Below are 15,742 nucleotides of genomic sequence, written 5' to 3' on the forward strand. Positions count from 1 at the left end.
CCATCGAAGGAAGAGGTCCAGTTAGAGATCGTCGAATCAAGGAAATAAATGTGTCGTTGCACAGGTGGTGTCGGAGAAAGAGATTTGGTTTCTTCGACATTTGGTTTCTGTTTCGAGAGCAAGGATTGCTAGGAAGCAATGAGATCCACTAACAAAGAGAGGAAAGAGCATCTTTGTGGGCAGGCTCACAAACCTAGTGAGGAAGGCTTTAAACCAGGTTTGTTGGGGGATGGTGACCTAAGCCCTGAGGTAAGTGGGGAAGGAAAAAGGTGCAATGGAGGACCACTCCTTTGAAAGCAGAAAGTAGGCCAATCAGCTTATTACCTAAGGTGTTAATACATGAATACAAGAAGCCTGGGAAACCAAAACAGAGGAATTAGAGGCCCTGGCACAGTCTAAGTAGTATAAGCTGATTGGAATAACGGAGACTTGGCGGGGTGACTCTCATAACTGCAGCACTGTCATGGAAGGGTATAAACTCTTCAGGAAGGACAGGCAGAGGAGAAAAGGGGGAGGAGTTGCAATTTGAGAGCGCAATATGACTCCTCAGAGCTCCAGTTTATGGAGGGAAAAGAGACAGTCGAGTGCCTTCGGGTTAAGCTTAGAAGCAAAAGCAACAGAGGCGATGTAGTGTTTGGTGTCTGCTACAGCCCAACAAATCAAGTAGATGACATTGTCTTCAAACAACTAACAGAAGCTCCAAATCACAGGTGCTGGTTCTCCTGGGAAAATTTAATCATCCACACATTTGTTGGGAACGACTACAACAGCACACAAACAACCCAGGAAGTTTTTGGAGACTGTTGCGGATAACATCCTGGTGCAAGGAACAGGCCAGGAGCCATGCGCAGCTTGACCTGCTGCTCACAAACAGGGAAGAAATAGGAGAAATAGAAGTGGGTGGCAAGCTGGGCTGCAGTGGATTATGAGATGGTAGATTTTAGGATTCTGCCAAAAGGCAGAAAGGTTAGCAGTAAAATACAGACCCTTCATTTGAGAAGAGCAGATTTCAACTCCCTCAGAGAACCGATGGGCGGGATCCCCCGGGAAGCTAATATGAAGGGGAAAGCCGTTTGGGAGAACTGGCAATATTTTAAAAAGAGGTCTTATTGAAGGCACAGGAACAAAACCACCCCAATGCGCAGTAAGAAGAGCAAATATGGTAGGCAACCAGCTTGGCTTACAAGGGAAATCCTTGATGAGCTTAAACTCAAAAAGGATGCATATAAGAAGTAGAAACTTGGACAGATGAGTAAGGAGGAGTATAAAAACATAGCTGGAGAATGCCAGGGGGTAATCAGGAAAGTGAAAGCACAAATGGAACTGCAACTAGCAAGGAATGTGAAGGGCAACAAGAAGGGCTGTTACACGTATGTTAATAAAAAGAGGGTTATCAGGGAAGATTTGGGGCCATTATTGGATGAGGGAGGTAACCTGGTGACAGGTTATGTGGAAAAGACTGAAGTACTCAATGCTTTGCCTTAGTCTTCATGGACAAGGTCAGCTCCCCGACTACAGTGCTAGGCACAGCACTATGGGAAGGGGGTGGGCAGCCCTTCGTGGGGAAAGAATGGGTTAAAAGCTATTTAGAAAAGCTGGACATACACAAATCCATGGGTCCGGATTTAATGCATCCAAGGGTACTGAAGGAATTGGCAGATGTTGTTGCAGAGCCTTTGGCTATTGTCTTTGAAAACTAGTGGAGATCAGGAGAGGTTCCAGATAACTGGAAAAAGGCAAATGTAGTACCCATGTTTAAAAAAGGAAAGAAGAATCCAGGGAACTATAGACTGGTCAGCCTCACCTCAGTCCCCAGAAAACTTATGGAGAGAATCCCTAAGGAATCTATTTTGGAGCACTTAGAAGAGGGGAAAGTGATCAAGAGTAGTCAACATGAATTCACCAAGGACAAGTCGTGCCTAACCAATCTGATGAGCGTCTATGATGAGGTAACTGGCACTGTGGACATGAGGAAGTTAATGGACGTGATATACCTTGACTTCAGCAAAGCTGTTGATACAATCTCCCACAACATTCTTGCCCACAAGTTAAGGAAGCAAATATTGAATACATGGACCGTAAGATGAATAGAAAACTGGCTTAACAGATAGGCCCAAAGGGTAGTGGTAAATGGCTCAATATCTGGTTGCCAGTTGGTTTCAAGTGGAGTGCCCCAAGGATTGGTTCCACGGCCAGTACTTATCAATATCTTTATTAATGACCTAGATGAGGGAATGGGTTGCACCCTCAGCAAATTTGCAGATGACACTAAGGTACAGGGTCAGGTAGATACCCTGGAAGGTAGGGATAGGGTCCAGAGTGAACTAGACAAATTGGAGGATTGGGCCAAAATAAATCTGATGAGGTTCAACAAGGACAAGTGCAGAGTCCTGCACTTGGGAAGGAAGAATCCCAAGAACTGTTACAGGCTGGGGACCAACTGGCTAAGTAGAAGTACAGCAGAAAAGGACCTGGGGATTACAGTGGATGAGAGGCTGGATATGAGTCAACAGTGTGCCCTTATAGCCAAGAAGGCTAATGGCATATTGGGGTGCATAAGGAAAAGCATTTCCAGAAGACTTAGAGAAGTTGTTATTACCCTCTGCTCGGCTCTGGTGAAGCCTCATCTGGAGTATTGCGTCCAGTTCTGGGACCCCCACTATAGAAAGGCCGTGGACATACTGGAGAGGGTTCAGTGGACAGCAACAAAAATTATTAGGGGTCTGAAGCACATGACCTATGAGGAGAGGCTGAGAGATCTGGGCTTATTTAGTATGCAGAAGAGAAGACTGAGGGGTGATTTGATAGCAGTCTTCAACTTTTCGAAAGGGGGTTCTAAAGAGGATGGAGAGAGATTGTTCTCAATGGTGGCAGATGACAGAACAAGGAGCAATAGTCTGAAGTTACAGAGGGAGAGGTGTAGGTTGGATATTTGCAAAAACTGTTTTTACCGGGAGGGTGGTGAAGGACTGGAATGTGTTACCAAGAGAGGTGGTAGAATCTTCATCCCCAGAAGTTTTTAAGTCCTGGCTTGACACAGTCATGTCTGGGATTATTTAGATGGGGTTGATCCTACTTTAGGCAGGGGACTAGACTAGATGACCTCCTGAGGTCCCTTCCAGCCCTAGAATTCTATGATTCTATGAACTAATTTCACCTGTACTGATGTTAGACTTACCAGTCTATAATTGCCAGGATCACCTCCAGAACCCTTTTTAAATATTGGTATTACATTAGCTATCTTCCAGTCATTAGGTACAGAAGCTGATTTAAAGGACAGGTTGCAAATCACAGTTAATAGTTCCACAGTTTCACATTTGAGTTCTTTCAGAACTCTTGGGCGAGTGCCATCTGGTCTCGGTGACATGTTACTGTTAAGTTCATCAATTTGTTCCAAAGCTTCATCTAATTATACCTTAATCTAGACAATTCTTCAATATGTCACCTAAAAAGAAAGGATCAGGTTTAGGAATCTCCCTAACATCCCTAGCTGTGAAGACCAAATAAGACGTTGTAAGAGTGTAAATTGGTATTTTACAGAGACCTTTTCATGTGGGTAAAAATAAAAGAAGCACCACTTGGAAGGTTAGCATGAAAATCACTAACCTATTTTTTCAAAAATTTAAGCACCAAATTAAGAGTTTGTTGCATAAATATACATAGGATTGTCTTTAGATTTTAGTCAATTGACTATTATTATCAGATATCAAATAGGTGTTTCCTTGGCCTTTACAATATATTCTCAAAAAGTGTCTGCGCACTTCACCAAATATAAACATCTTAATTAATGACACACTAAAATAAATCTATGTATGACTTCATGTCCAGTCTAAGACTTTTTCATATCACACACGAGAGGGAGCAGCAGTTCCAAGTCACGTCTTCAGAGCCCTTACTGACATGGGTCTTTTATCATCTTTCTTCTACCATCTTCAGCCACTAAAGTCTGGATAACCTAACACTGCCCCCCCATTGAGACATTTTCCTGTCCATACTTTAACTGAAAACTAAGGCTTTAACCCTACTATCTGAGCTATGGGTATGTAGACCCAATGGTTACAATGATCTTTCAAAGGGCTGGATCACAAGGATTATATGAGTGCTAAATAAAGGAGATTATGTTTTTTCCAAGGTGACACTTGTAACTTTTGATGGATTTTCTTCAGCACCATTCAGATTGGAATCATCCATAACAACTGCACAGATATTTTTTAAATTCAAGTTGCAAAGACTTTAACAGATGAAAGCAATTTTTGATTTAGCACCTCCCCACCTGAAAGCTGTGTGTTTTCTAGTTTTAGGTTTAAAGGCAGGAGTTCTAACACCTCAAAAGCAAGGTGTTTAACCTTCATTCACATGCAAATATTTATTTGTTTTAGTTAATCATTCACTGCTACAACTGTCTTTGGCTAGCATAATTTCACAGTTGATTTTAAGAATCTACACACATTGTAAGACCATCAGTATGTTTTGGGCCTTTGATAAACCAATGGACAGTTGAAACCACTAACGTGGAAAGTACTGTGCTGTTTTCGAGCTTGCCCCTTTTCAGCATGATTAAAATTGAGAACAGACAAATAAGTTAATGCAAATAGCATGCACAGATGCAAAACTGTTGTAGAAAAGGGAGAAGGAAGTCAACACATCCATACTGCTTTAAAGCCAAACCACACCTCCTGGATTTCTCTCTCTCAACACTCACTGAATGTGAATTCATGTTCTCTAGATTCCAAAGAATCTGACTACAGGAGGGATGGGAGAAAAAAAACAGAGGGACAGATTTGATCTGCATTTAGTTCCAGATTTTCTGTCAAAGCAGGAAAATTATAATCAAATTTACCACAAGAAAGAAAAGCAGCTAATCAAAAGTAGCAATTCTCCTAAAAAAGCTACATATAAGCTGGGTGCAAGAATAAGTAACAGAGAACATCCCATCATTTGCTTCAGTCAGAGGCTGGCAACGCCCAGCATGCATGCCAAGAGTGGCACACAAGCACATTTTACTGGCACACTAGGTGGGTACAGGAGAACATACGTGCACAGAGCTGTGGACTTGCCAGTGCCGACTAGAGGGGAAAAGATCTGTTCCATAATTGGTGCTTTTTGAGATGTATTGTTCATGTCCGTTTCAAGTTAGATGTGTGCTGGAGTACGCCTAGTTGCCAGAAACTTTTTGTCCTAGCCAGTAGCCATAGGGCCAGTGCACTGCCCTCTGAAGTGGCGCTGATATGGCAAACAGTATATGCACTGCCCAACCCACTCCCATCTCAGTTCCTTCTTGCCAGCTACTCCAGCAGCAGCCAAAGTGGGAGGGTTTTGGAATGGACATGAGCAACACGTGTCAAAGAACACCAGTTACAGAACAAGTATCAGAGAGGTAGCCATGTTAGTCTGTAGCTTCGAGAACAAGAAGTCTTGTGGCACCTTATAAACTAACAGATATTTTGGAGCACAAGCTTTCATGGGCAAAGACCCGCTTCGTCACATGCATGAGTGGGGAGGTGGTTTCAGAGGGGTATTTAAAGAGTGGGGTCCCAGTAAGAGGGAGGGCCAGAGCTGACAAGGTCTATTCAGCAAGGTGGAAATGGCCCAGTATCAACAGTACTTATCAAAAGAGGTAAAAACAAGTCAGATCAGACAGGGGGTTGTGAGCCTTTGTCAGAGTCTAATGGGGAGACATTAGCACTCAGAGCAGAGAAACTGCCTTTGTAAGCTGCGAGCCACTCCCAGTCTCTGTTTAATCCATGGTTAATGGAGTCAAATTTGCAAATAAATTGCAGCTCAGAGATTTCTTTCTCCATTTGATTTTTGAAAATTTTTTTGAAGCAAACAAAAACATTTTCAAAAATCAAATGGAGAGAGAAATCTCTGAGCTGCAATTTATTTGCAAATTTGACTCCATTAACCATGGATTAAACCGAGACTGGGAGTGGCTCACAGTTTACAAAGGCAGTTTCTCTGCTCTGGGTGCTAATGTCTCCCCATTAGACTCTGACAAAGGCTCACAACCCCCTGTCTGATCTGACTTGTTTTTACCTCTTTTGATAAGTACTGTTGATACTGGGCCATTTCCACCTTGCTGAATAGACCTTGTCAGCTCTGGCCCTCCCTCTTACTAGGACCTCACTCTTTAAACACCCCTCTGAAACCACCTCCCCACTCATGCATCTGATGAAGCGGGTCTTTGCCCACAAAAGCTTATGCTCCAAAATATCTGTTAGTCTATAAGGTGCCACAAGACTTCTTGTTGTTCTTTAAGTTACAGAACAGGTAATTGTCTTTTCTTCTTCCAGTGATGGCTCATGTTCATTCCAAAGCTGGGTGAATACAAGTCAATGCCTAGGAGGTGGAGTCAGTGCCCCAGATTGAATGTAGCATAGCCCTGCCTACTCTAGTGGCATCTCTACCATGCTGTGTCAACGCCTAATGGGACATGAATGTGTGTATGGAAGACTAGGTGGCTGCCCTGCAGATATCCTGGATAGGGACCTGGACCAGATATGTTGCTGAGGAAGCTTGAGCTCTGATACAGTGAGCTCTGATTCGGGGAGGGGGAACCCCACCAGCTTATAGCATTCCTTAATGCAGGCCACTATCCAGGAGATCCGCTGGGAGGAGACTGGGGGGCCCTTCATCCTGTCTGCCACTGCCACAAACAGCTGTTGCGACTTCCTAAAAGGTTTGGTCCTGTCCATACAGGCGGCCAGCACCCTCAGAATATCCCAAGTATGCAGCCTCTCCTCCCTAGGGGAGGCATGAGGCTTCAAGTAAAAGACCGGTAGGGAAACGTCTTGGTTAACATGAAAGAAGGAGATCACCTTCGGCAGGAACACAGGGTAGGGTCTCATCCTGACCTTGTCATTGTGAAACATCGTGTACAGCCGGTCCACGGTCAGGGCCCTTAGTTTGACACCCTCCTGGCAAAGAAGTAATGACTACCAAGAATGCTGTTTTGTAACTAAGAAATAGAAGGAAACAGGAAGCAAGGGGTTCGAAATATGCCTCCACGAGTCTTGACAATACCAGACTGAGGTCCCACACCGGCAGAGGGGGACGCATCTGCGGCCTGAGCCTTTCCATGCCCTTCATAAACCTCTTTACCACAAGGTCTGAGAAGGGCCCAGCCCAGGGTGAAAGGCTGAGACAGCTATTAAATGCACCTTGATAGAGGACAGTGATAACCCTCCCTGACTCAAGAACAACAAATAGTCCAGAATAACCGGTATCAGAGTATGCCCCAGGCATAACCCCTTCTGAGCTGACCAGAGAGAAAATCTTTTCCATTTGGCTACATATGTTGCCCTTGTGGAGGGCTTCCTGCTGTTCAACAGCTCGTCTTTCTCCAGTCCCAAGCATAAGAGCTCCACTGCTTTCAGCCATGGAGCTTCCGCACTATGAGATATAGTGCTTGAAAGCAGGGGGTGCTACAGGCTCCCCTCCTCTTGTGCCAAGAGGTCCAGGCATAATGGGAGTGCAACCGGGTCACAGATGGACAGCTCTAAGAGGGTCGAGTACCAGTGCTGTCGAGCCCACAATGGGGCCACTAGGATGACTGACGTCCTGTCTGACCAAATTTTGAGTAGGGTTTGGTGGATGAGTAGCACCGGAGGGAAGGCGTAAAGCAGAGGGCCTGACCAGTGAATGCTGAACACATGTATCCAGGAGCCCTGGCTCTCAATCTGGTATGAGCAGAATGTCTGGCTCTTCACGTTGAGATGGGAGCCAAGTAAGCCTACATGGGGACACCCCCACTTCTGGATAATTAAATACAGCATGTCCAGGCATAGTGACCGCTCGTGGTCCATGACAGACCTGCCGAGATGGTCCACCAGGGAGTTGTGGGCCCCCAGTAGGTAATACACTTCCAGGAGAATTTGATGTTGAATGCAAAACTCCCAGAGCCTGAGGGCCTCATGACAAGGGAAAGGAGCATGCGCCCCCTTGCTTGGTTATATAGTACACTGCTGTGGTATTGTCCATGCTCACAGCAACACACTGACTCTTTAAACTGTTTTGAAACAACTCACATATGAGCCTGATGGCCCTGAGTTCTGAAACATTTATGTGGAGCCAGGCCACCTCCTTGCTCCACAGGGCCTGGGTCTGGTGCTCTCCCAGATGCTCCCCCAGCCTAAGTCTGAGGTATACGTGACTACAGAGAGGGAGGGTTGTGGGAGGTTGAAAAGCACTCTCACGCCAACCAATTGAGCGTCCAGCCACCAGTGTAGTGTTAATAGCACTTGAGGAGGGACTGTCACCAACATGTCTATGTTGTCCCTGACAGGCCAGTACACCGAGGCGAGCCACAGTTGGAAAGGAAGCATTTGCAGTCTGGTGTGCTGGACTACAAACATGCATGCCGCCATGTGACTCAGCAACCTGGGGCAGCCTCTGGACGTCGTGGCGGGAAACTTGGATCAATCTGTGGATAATAGATGCCAGGGCCTGAAACCTGCTTTGTGGCAGAAAGGCTCTGGCCTGCCCTGCATCTAGTAGAGCCCTCACAAACTCCATTACATGGGTGGGGGTCAACACTGACTTCACCTCGTTTACCATGAGACCAAGAGTGTTGAATGTTTGTTGTATCAGCTGCACATACTGTGCTACCTGGCGCTGTGAGCAATCCCTGAGCAGCAAATTGTCCAGGTATGGAAAGGTACACCCACTGCCTGAACAGAAAGGCTGCCATCAGTGCCATGCATTTGGGGAAGACCCTCAGGGCAGAGGACAGACTGAACGGAGGGACTGTGAACTGATAATGGTCCTTTCCACCACAAAATGCGGGAACCATCTATGGGGCAGATAAATTGCTATGTGGAAATATGCATCCTGTAAGTCAGAAGAGACAAACCAGTCCCCCCGTTCCAGCAACGGAATGATTAGGACCAGAGATATCATACAAAATCTTATCTTTTTTACAAATCTGTTTAGGTTACGCAGGTCCAAGATGGGATTAGGAAATAATGGCAATAAAACCCCTGTCCCCAAAAGTGATGGGGAACCTCCACCATAGCCCTACATTGGAGGAGGAACTGTATCTCCTGCCCGAGCAGAATTTTGTGAGAGAGGTCCCTGAAGAGCGATGAGGAGGGAAGGTTGGAAGAGGGGTACAAAGAAAATTGGATAGCGTATCCCCTTTCTACTGTGCACAGGGCCCACTGGTCTGAAATTATGTTGCACCAGGCATGGTAAAAGGGGGATAGGCAGAATGAAAATAAAAGCTGAGCTGGAACTGAGGTGGTGACTGGTGTGTTGCTCCTGACCGCACAATCAAAACTGCTGTTTAGGCCCCGGTGGGGGTTTTTGATGACTCTGGCCCTGAGTCTGTTGGCCATGACGTCTCCTATTAGCGCAGCCCCATCTTCTGTTACCCCATTGTTGTTGAAGGAACTGTCTGAACTGAGGCCTAGGAGTGAAATGCCAACATTAGGTCACGTTGGTGTGCAGCCCGAGCGAGGATAAGGTGGCCCTCGAGTCTTTCAGGCTGCAAAGCCTTTTGTCTGTCTTTTCTGAAAACAGGGATGGCCCCTCAAAGGGAAGGTCCTGAATAGTCTGTTGGACCTCGGAGGGGAGCCCCGAGACTTGTAACCATGCCCCCCCCATGCACAGCTAGCCCAGAGGCCACGACCCTAGTGGCACCATCTGCTGCGTCCACCTGCCACCTGCAGTGCTGCCCTGGATATGAGCAGATGCTCATTCACCACTGCACTGAAGTCAGGTTTACTCTCCGGTGTAACCAGCTCTAAGAACCAGGATAAGGAACTGGCTGTGTTGTATGTGTACCTGCTAACCAGAGCCTGCTGGTTAGCAACCTTAACTGTAGGCGTCCCATGGAGTAAACCTTTCTACCATACAAGTCCAGGTGTTCGGCCTCTCTGTTTCTAGGGGAAGGGCCTTGAAACCCCCCATCTCTCCCTATGATTCACTTCATCAACAACAAGGGAGTCAGGAGAAGAGAGGGTAAAAATGTGCTCTTTGCCCTGGGCAGCAACAAAGTACCAGCGCTTGTTCCTTCTGGCCACGGGTAGGGTGGATGCCGGGGTCTGCCACACTGTCTTTGCTGTATTGGCAATTGTTTTAATAGGCAGTGCTACCTTTGTGGGCCGCGATGCTTAGAGGATATCTGTCACCGTGTTTGTTTCATCCCAGACTTCCTCTGCTTGTATACCCAGGATCTGGGCCACCCTGCGTAGCAATTACTGGTTTGCCCTACCATCCTCCATAACTGGGGATGCTGAGGATCTGACCTAAGCCTCATTCTGGGGAGCACAAGGACAACACCCCTACACCTTCCATGGCCACTGGCAAGAGGGGTTCCACTTCCCCTGTTTGAGTCCCCAACACCATGTCTTCGGTGCCATCCTCCATGGCTGGAGTAGAGCTCCCAATGATAATGCGTGCTGCATTATGGGCACGTCAGGGTAGTTCGGCAACTGAGATGGCACCGGTGCATGGGTCCTGATGCCTGCAACAGGGGTGCCCAAAGTTGCGTTGGTGCTGCCTGTGATGGTGCTGAGCTCACCGAAGGGGCCTCCAACACGGTCGGCCTTTGTGATTGTTCCAGCGGAGGCACCCTCAGCATCTGGGGAGTGCCGGGAACCTTAGTAGCGAGTCCCACTGCCTGCCCTTGCATTTCATGGACTACCCATGGGGTCCAAAAGGGCAACCAAGGTGCGCCTTGAAAAGACACCTGCCAATCCTTGTCCCCAGGGTGGTGACTCTGAAGCTGACGTCTGCTGCAGTGTGATGATCTCAAGCTCCTGACTGAGCTGGAGTAATAAAAAAAGTCAGGCTCTGACGCTGATGACCAAGGCGGTGCCATGGGGCCTGTGATTTGTGCAGGCTCCTGTCTCCCTAGCCCCATGTGACAAGGTGCACTGAAGGTACACCGTCAGTCTGCCATGTGGAAGCTGGTCTGGTGCCAGGAACTTCAATGGCACCATAAAGAATGACTCCTGCCCAGTGGTCTGCATTGGCGCCTGCGCCTCAGATGGTCCCTCTGGTGGCAATGAGGACTCCTGGCCTGGCGTCAGTCTCAGCACCATGATCCGTAAAGGTCCTGTGCTGAAATGAATGCCTCCAGCATTGAGAGCAGCCTCCGAGAGCATGGGCTCCCACCTCGGGCCGGTGTTGATGCATACACGTCATGATCCAACTCATGATGTGATCTGGCAGACACAGTGGAGGGTTCTCGGTGCTTGACCTTTTCAAGGGACAGGCCCCGTTCATGCCTCTTTTTCTTGTGAGGCGTGGGGATTGGCTTCTGTGTCGCCTTGTAGCACGAGGCGCTGACCCCTGGTCCCAACACTGGGAGCTTTCTGACAACACTGACGACGCACCGCTCTGAGCTCCCACAGGGGAAACGTCTAGGCACAAGGCCACTTCCATTAGTAGACCTTTTAAACATTGCACGCTGTCCTTTACAGTCCTAGGTTTGAAGGCCTTACAGATGGTGCAACATTCACGAAGGTGTGCCTCACTGAGGCAACTCAAACAAGTTCTATGAGCATCACTCTTGGGCATTCATTTGCCACATTTTGAACAGGTTATAAAACCTGGGGAGTCAGGCATCCTCTGCCACCCGAGCTTCGAGAGGGGTTAAAGTCCCATCTCAGCTCACTGATAACTAAGTAAGTATTTACACAACAATTACTAATTTACAAGTGATGGCTACCAGCTGAACTACAAAAGAAAAGAGCTCCAGCACCACAAGAAGGAACTGAGCAGGGGGTGGGTTGAGCAATGCATATATTGGTCACCATACAGGCACCACTCCAGGGGCCGCAGAAAGAAAGGTTACTCACCGTAGTAACGGTGGTTCTTCGAGATGTGTCTCCGTGGGTGCTCCACATTAGGTGTCGGGCTCGCCCGGCGCCGCAGATCGGATCCTCCAAGCAGTTTCTGCCGGACCGCGCATGCGCCGGTGCGCGCCGCTCCCCCGCGCGCTCCCGGCCATGTGCGCGATCCGGTCCCCGCCAGTTCCTTGACCAACCGCCTCGGATGCTCCTGCGAAACACTAAACAGAGATCCGGAGCGGGGAGGATGGGCGGGTAGTGGAGCACCCACGGGGACACATCTCGAAGAACCACTGTTACTACGGTGAGTAACCTTTCTTTCTTCTTCGAGTGTCCCCGTGGGTGCTCCACATTAGGTGACTACCCAGCAGTAACCCAAGAAAGGAGGTGGGTAATCGGATTATGTGCAGCTTGTCCCCGAGAGGACCGCTGCCAAGAGACGGGTATCCTCTTGGAATACCCTGTGAAGGGCGTAATGTTTGGCGAAGGTGTCACAGGATGACCAGGTCGCCACTCTGCAAATGTCTTTTAGCGCAACGCCCTTGAAAAAAGACTGTTGATGCTGCCACCGCCCTAGTGGAATGAGCCCTGGGCGTGGCCAGTAAAGGAGTCTTTTTGAGTTTGTAGCACATTTTTATGCAAGATACGATGTGCTTAGAGATTCTCTGCGAAGAGAGACATTCTCCTTTTGATTTGGGAGCGATAGAGACTAGGAGCCTATCCGTTCTCCGGAAGGACTTGGTCCTGTCCATATAGAAAGCTAGCGCCTGCTCACGTCCAGGAGGTGTAGGCGCACCTCTTTGTTAGAGTTATGAGGCTTTGGATAAACAAGGGTAAACAATAGGTTCGTTAGTATGAAACTCAGAAAGAAACTTTAGGAACAAAGGCTGGATGCAGCCGTATGGTTACCGCCTCCTTGGAAAAACAGCGCAGGGCGGCGTTGCCATAACTGCCTCAAGCTCGCTCACCCTGCGAGCTGACGTGATTGCGAGAAGAAAGGTCGTCTTCATCATAAGGAGGTGGAGGGAAACCGTGGCCAAAGGCTCAAACGGTGGTCCCCTTTTCGCATTAAGCACCAGGTCCGAGTTCCACAGAGGTGGAAGCGGTTTCTGAGGGGGGTATAGGCTTACCAGCCCTTTGAAGAACCTGGTAACCATGGGATGGGCGAACACCGTGTGCCCTTCCTCTTCGTGTCTGAACACCAAAATGGCGGCCAGGTGGACCTGAAACGAGGATAGCGAGAGTCCTCCTCTCTTGAGGTCCAGTAAATACTCTAATATCACAGCCATAGGCACCGAAAGGGGGCTAGCTGTTTGGTAGAACACCATGCCGTAAAGCGAGTCCATTTCTGCTTGAAGGTCTTCCTGGTGGAAGTCCTCCTGCTACTTTCTAGGACTTGCTGCACTTCCTCCGTACATGTGCTCTCTAGGGAGCTGAGCCATGGATTAACCACGTTTGTAGTCGCAGGCTTTGGGGGTGCGGATGCACTATGGACCCCTGGGCTTGCGTGAGCAGATCCCGCGCCACCGGAGGGGACCTCGGTGGCCGGTCCGACATGCGCAGGAATAGGGGGAACCATTGCTGTCGATCCCACGTTGGGACTATCGGGATCATTCAGGTTCCTTCCCTCCTGGCTTTCTGCAACACTTTGTGGATGAGCACTGTGGGAGGGAAAGCGTAAAGCAGGGGGCCCCTCCAGGAGATCGCGAAGGCATCCCTCAGGGACCCCCGTCCCAGTCCTGCCTTGGAGCAGAATCGTGGGCACTTCTTGTTGTGCTGAGTAGCAAACAGGGTCTATCTGGGGAAAAACCCCATGCGTGGAAAAATCGGTTGCAGCAGATCGGGACGGATCTGCCACTCGTGCGTGAGTGCGAAACGCCTGCTCAGCTGGTCTGCCTTCACATTGCGAGCCCCTGGTAAGTACGAGGCTTTCAAGGTTACATTGTTGGCGATGCAGCAGTTCCACAACCGGACTGCTTCTACACATAAGGCACGGGACCGAGCTCCTCCTTGCCGATTTATATAAAACATGGTGGAGGTATCGTCTGTACTGATCCCGACTACCTTGCCTTTCAGTTGGTCTCGAAAGTGTCTGCAGGCGTTGAACACTGCTTTGAGCTCCAGTATATTTGTGTGCAGTGACTGCTCCATAGAGGACCACAGCCCTTGCGTCACCTCTTCGCCCATGTGTGCTCCCCACCCTATGAGGGGGGCATCTGTAGTAAGAAAACCAATACGTGTGGTTGGTGGAAGGGTACCCTTGTTAGCAGGTTCTCTGGGTTTACCCACCATTGCAGGGATTTGCGCACCTCCGTTGTGGGCGACGCCATCCTGTGAACAGTGTGTGCTGCCGGTTTGTATACGCTCGCCAGCCAATGCTGCATGCTGCGCATGTGTAACCTGGCGTTCTGTTCTACGAAACGTTGCTGCTGCCATGTGGCCCAGCGGCTGTAAGCACGTCAGAACCGGCACCATAGGGCTGAAGGTGAAGCCTTGCGCGAGGGAGCCGATGGCCCGAAAGCGAGTCTCTGGTAGATACGCCCTCGCTGTAATAGAATTTATGCGTGCCCCTACGAACTCTATGTCCTGTGTGGGGTCTGTCTTTGATTTTGTCAGATTGATAAGCAGGCCGAGCGAAGAGAACGTGCCTGCTGTGACACATATTATGCGTAGTACCTCCTCCTTCGAGGCCCCTTTGAGTAGGCAGTCATTCAGATACTGGAATATAAATACCCCCTGTCTGTGCAGGTAGGCTGACACCACTGCCAAGGTCTTGGTGAAGACTCTGGGGGCTGAGGAGAGCCCAAACGGTAGGACCTTGTAAGTCGAGGGCTGCGAACCAATCTCCATCGTCTAGTGCCGTAAGGATGGAGGCGTTTGTGATCATCCGAAAACGTTGCTTGCGCAGGTACCGGTGAGGCCTCGAAAATCTAAGATGGACCTCCCCGTGAGGAAGTACCTCGAGTAGAACCCTCTCCCTTGCAGTTGCTCCGGCACTCTTTCCACTGCCCCTACGAGCATGAGATGGTCTACCTCCTGCTTGAGCCTCGCTACATGGGAGGTCTCCTGGAGGTGGGGCCCCGGGTGGAGGTCATGGCGGTGGGAGCAACTGGGAGGGGATGGCGTACCCCGTGGCTATGATCTCCAGCACCCATGTGTCTGTGGTGATCCTTTGCCACTGGTTATAAAATGGTCGGATGATGGCCTTGAGCACTGGTTTCGTGCCCTCTGGAAGCGAGTCCATGAGGGAGGTCAACCTAATGTGGTTGTTGAAATTATGGTTCGCTAGATGCGCTGCGTAATTTGCCATTGGCAACAGTAGCGTGGAGGAGGAGTAGACCTTTCTGCCCAACAGCTCTAGCTTTTTGGCATGTTTGTTTATTCCCCCACGTTGCGACGACTCCGCCACCAAAGAATTTGGTTGTGGGTGGCTGAACAGGAACTCCATGCCCTTCGTGGGCACAAAGTATTTTTTTTTTTTTTTTTTTTTTCCCCCCGCTCTTTTGTGGACAGGCGGAATAGTCGCAGGAGTCTGCCATATCATAGTGGCAGGCTCCAAGATTGCGTCATCAGCGGTATTGCTATTTTGGAGGAGGCCGGAGGTCTCAGATTTTTGAGGAGCTTATGGTGTTGCTCTTGCACCTTTGCTGTCTGGAAGCCTTGCGTGAAGGCCACCCTCGTAAAACAGCTCTTGGAACTGTTTGAGATCGTCCGGAGGATGGACGCCCCCCGGGGCCGTAGCCTCATCCGGGGAGGAAAGCGAGGAACCGCTGGGGTACGTCTTTCTGGACCCTTCCGGTTCCTGCTGATGATGGTACACCCTCTCACTAGAGGTGTGCGAGGAAAAATCTCGGGGTTCCATAACCAGTCCCCCCTGAGATGCTTAAGTCTCTGTCCCCGGTCACAATTGCCCTTGGGGGTACGAGATCGTTCGTAGGGATCTTTCC

The 15,742-nt window shown here is 49.1% G+C and overlaps 1 protein-coding gene across 9 annotated transcripts in view; it reads right to left on the reverse strand.

Annotated features, from left to right (window-relative positions):
- The window catches only part of PUM1 (pumilio RNA binding family member 1), a 209,043-nt gene that overhangs the window by 144,643 nt on the left and 48,658 nt on the right, over positions 1-15,742 (reverse strand). The window lies entirely within an intron of this gene.

The sequence above is a fragment of the Carettochelys insculpta genome, chromosome 24, assembly GCF_033958435.1.
Source record: "Carettochelys insculpta isolate YL-2023 chromosome 24, ASM3395843v1, whole genome shotgun sequence".
Classification (NCBI taxonomy): domain Eukaryota; kingdom Metazoa; phylum Chordata; order Testudines; family Carettochelyidae; genus Carettochelys; species Carettochelys insculpta.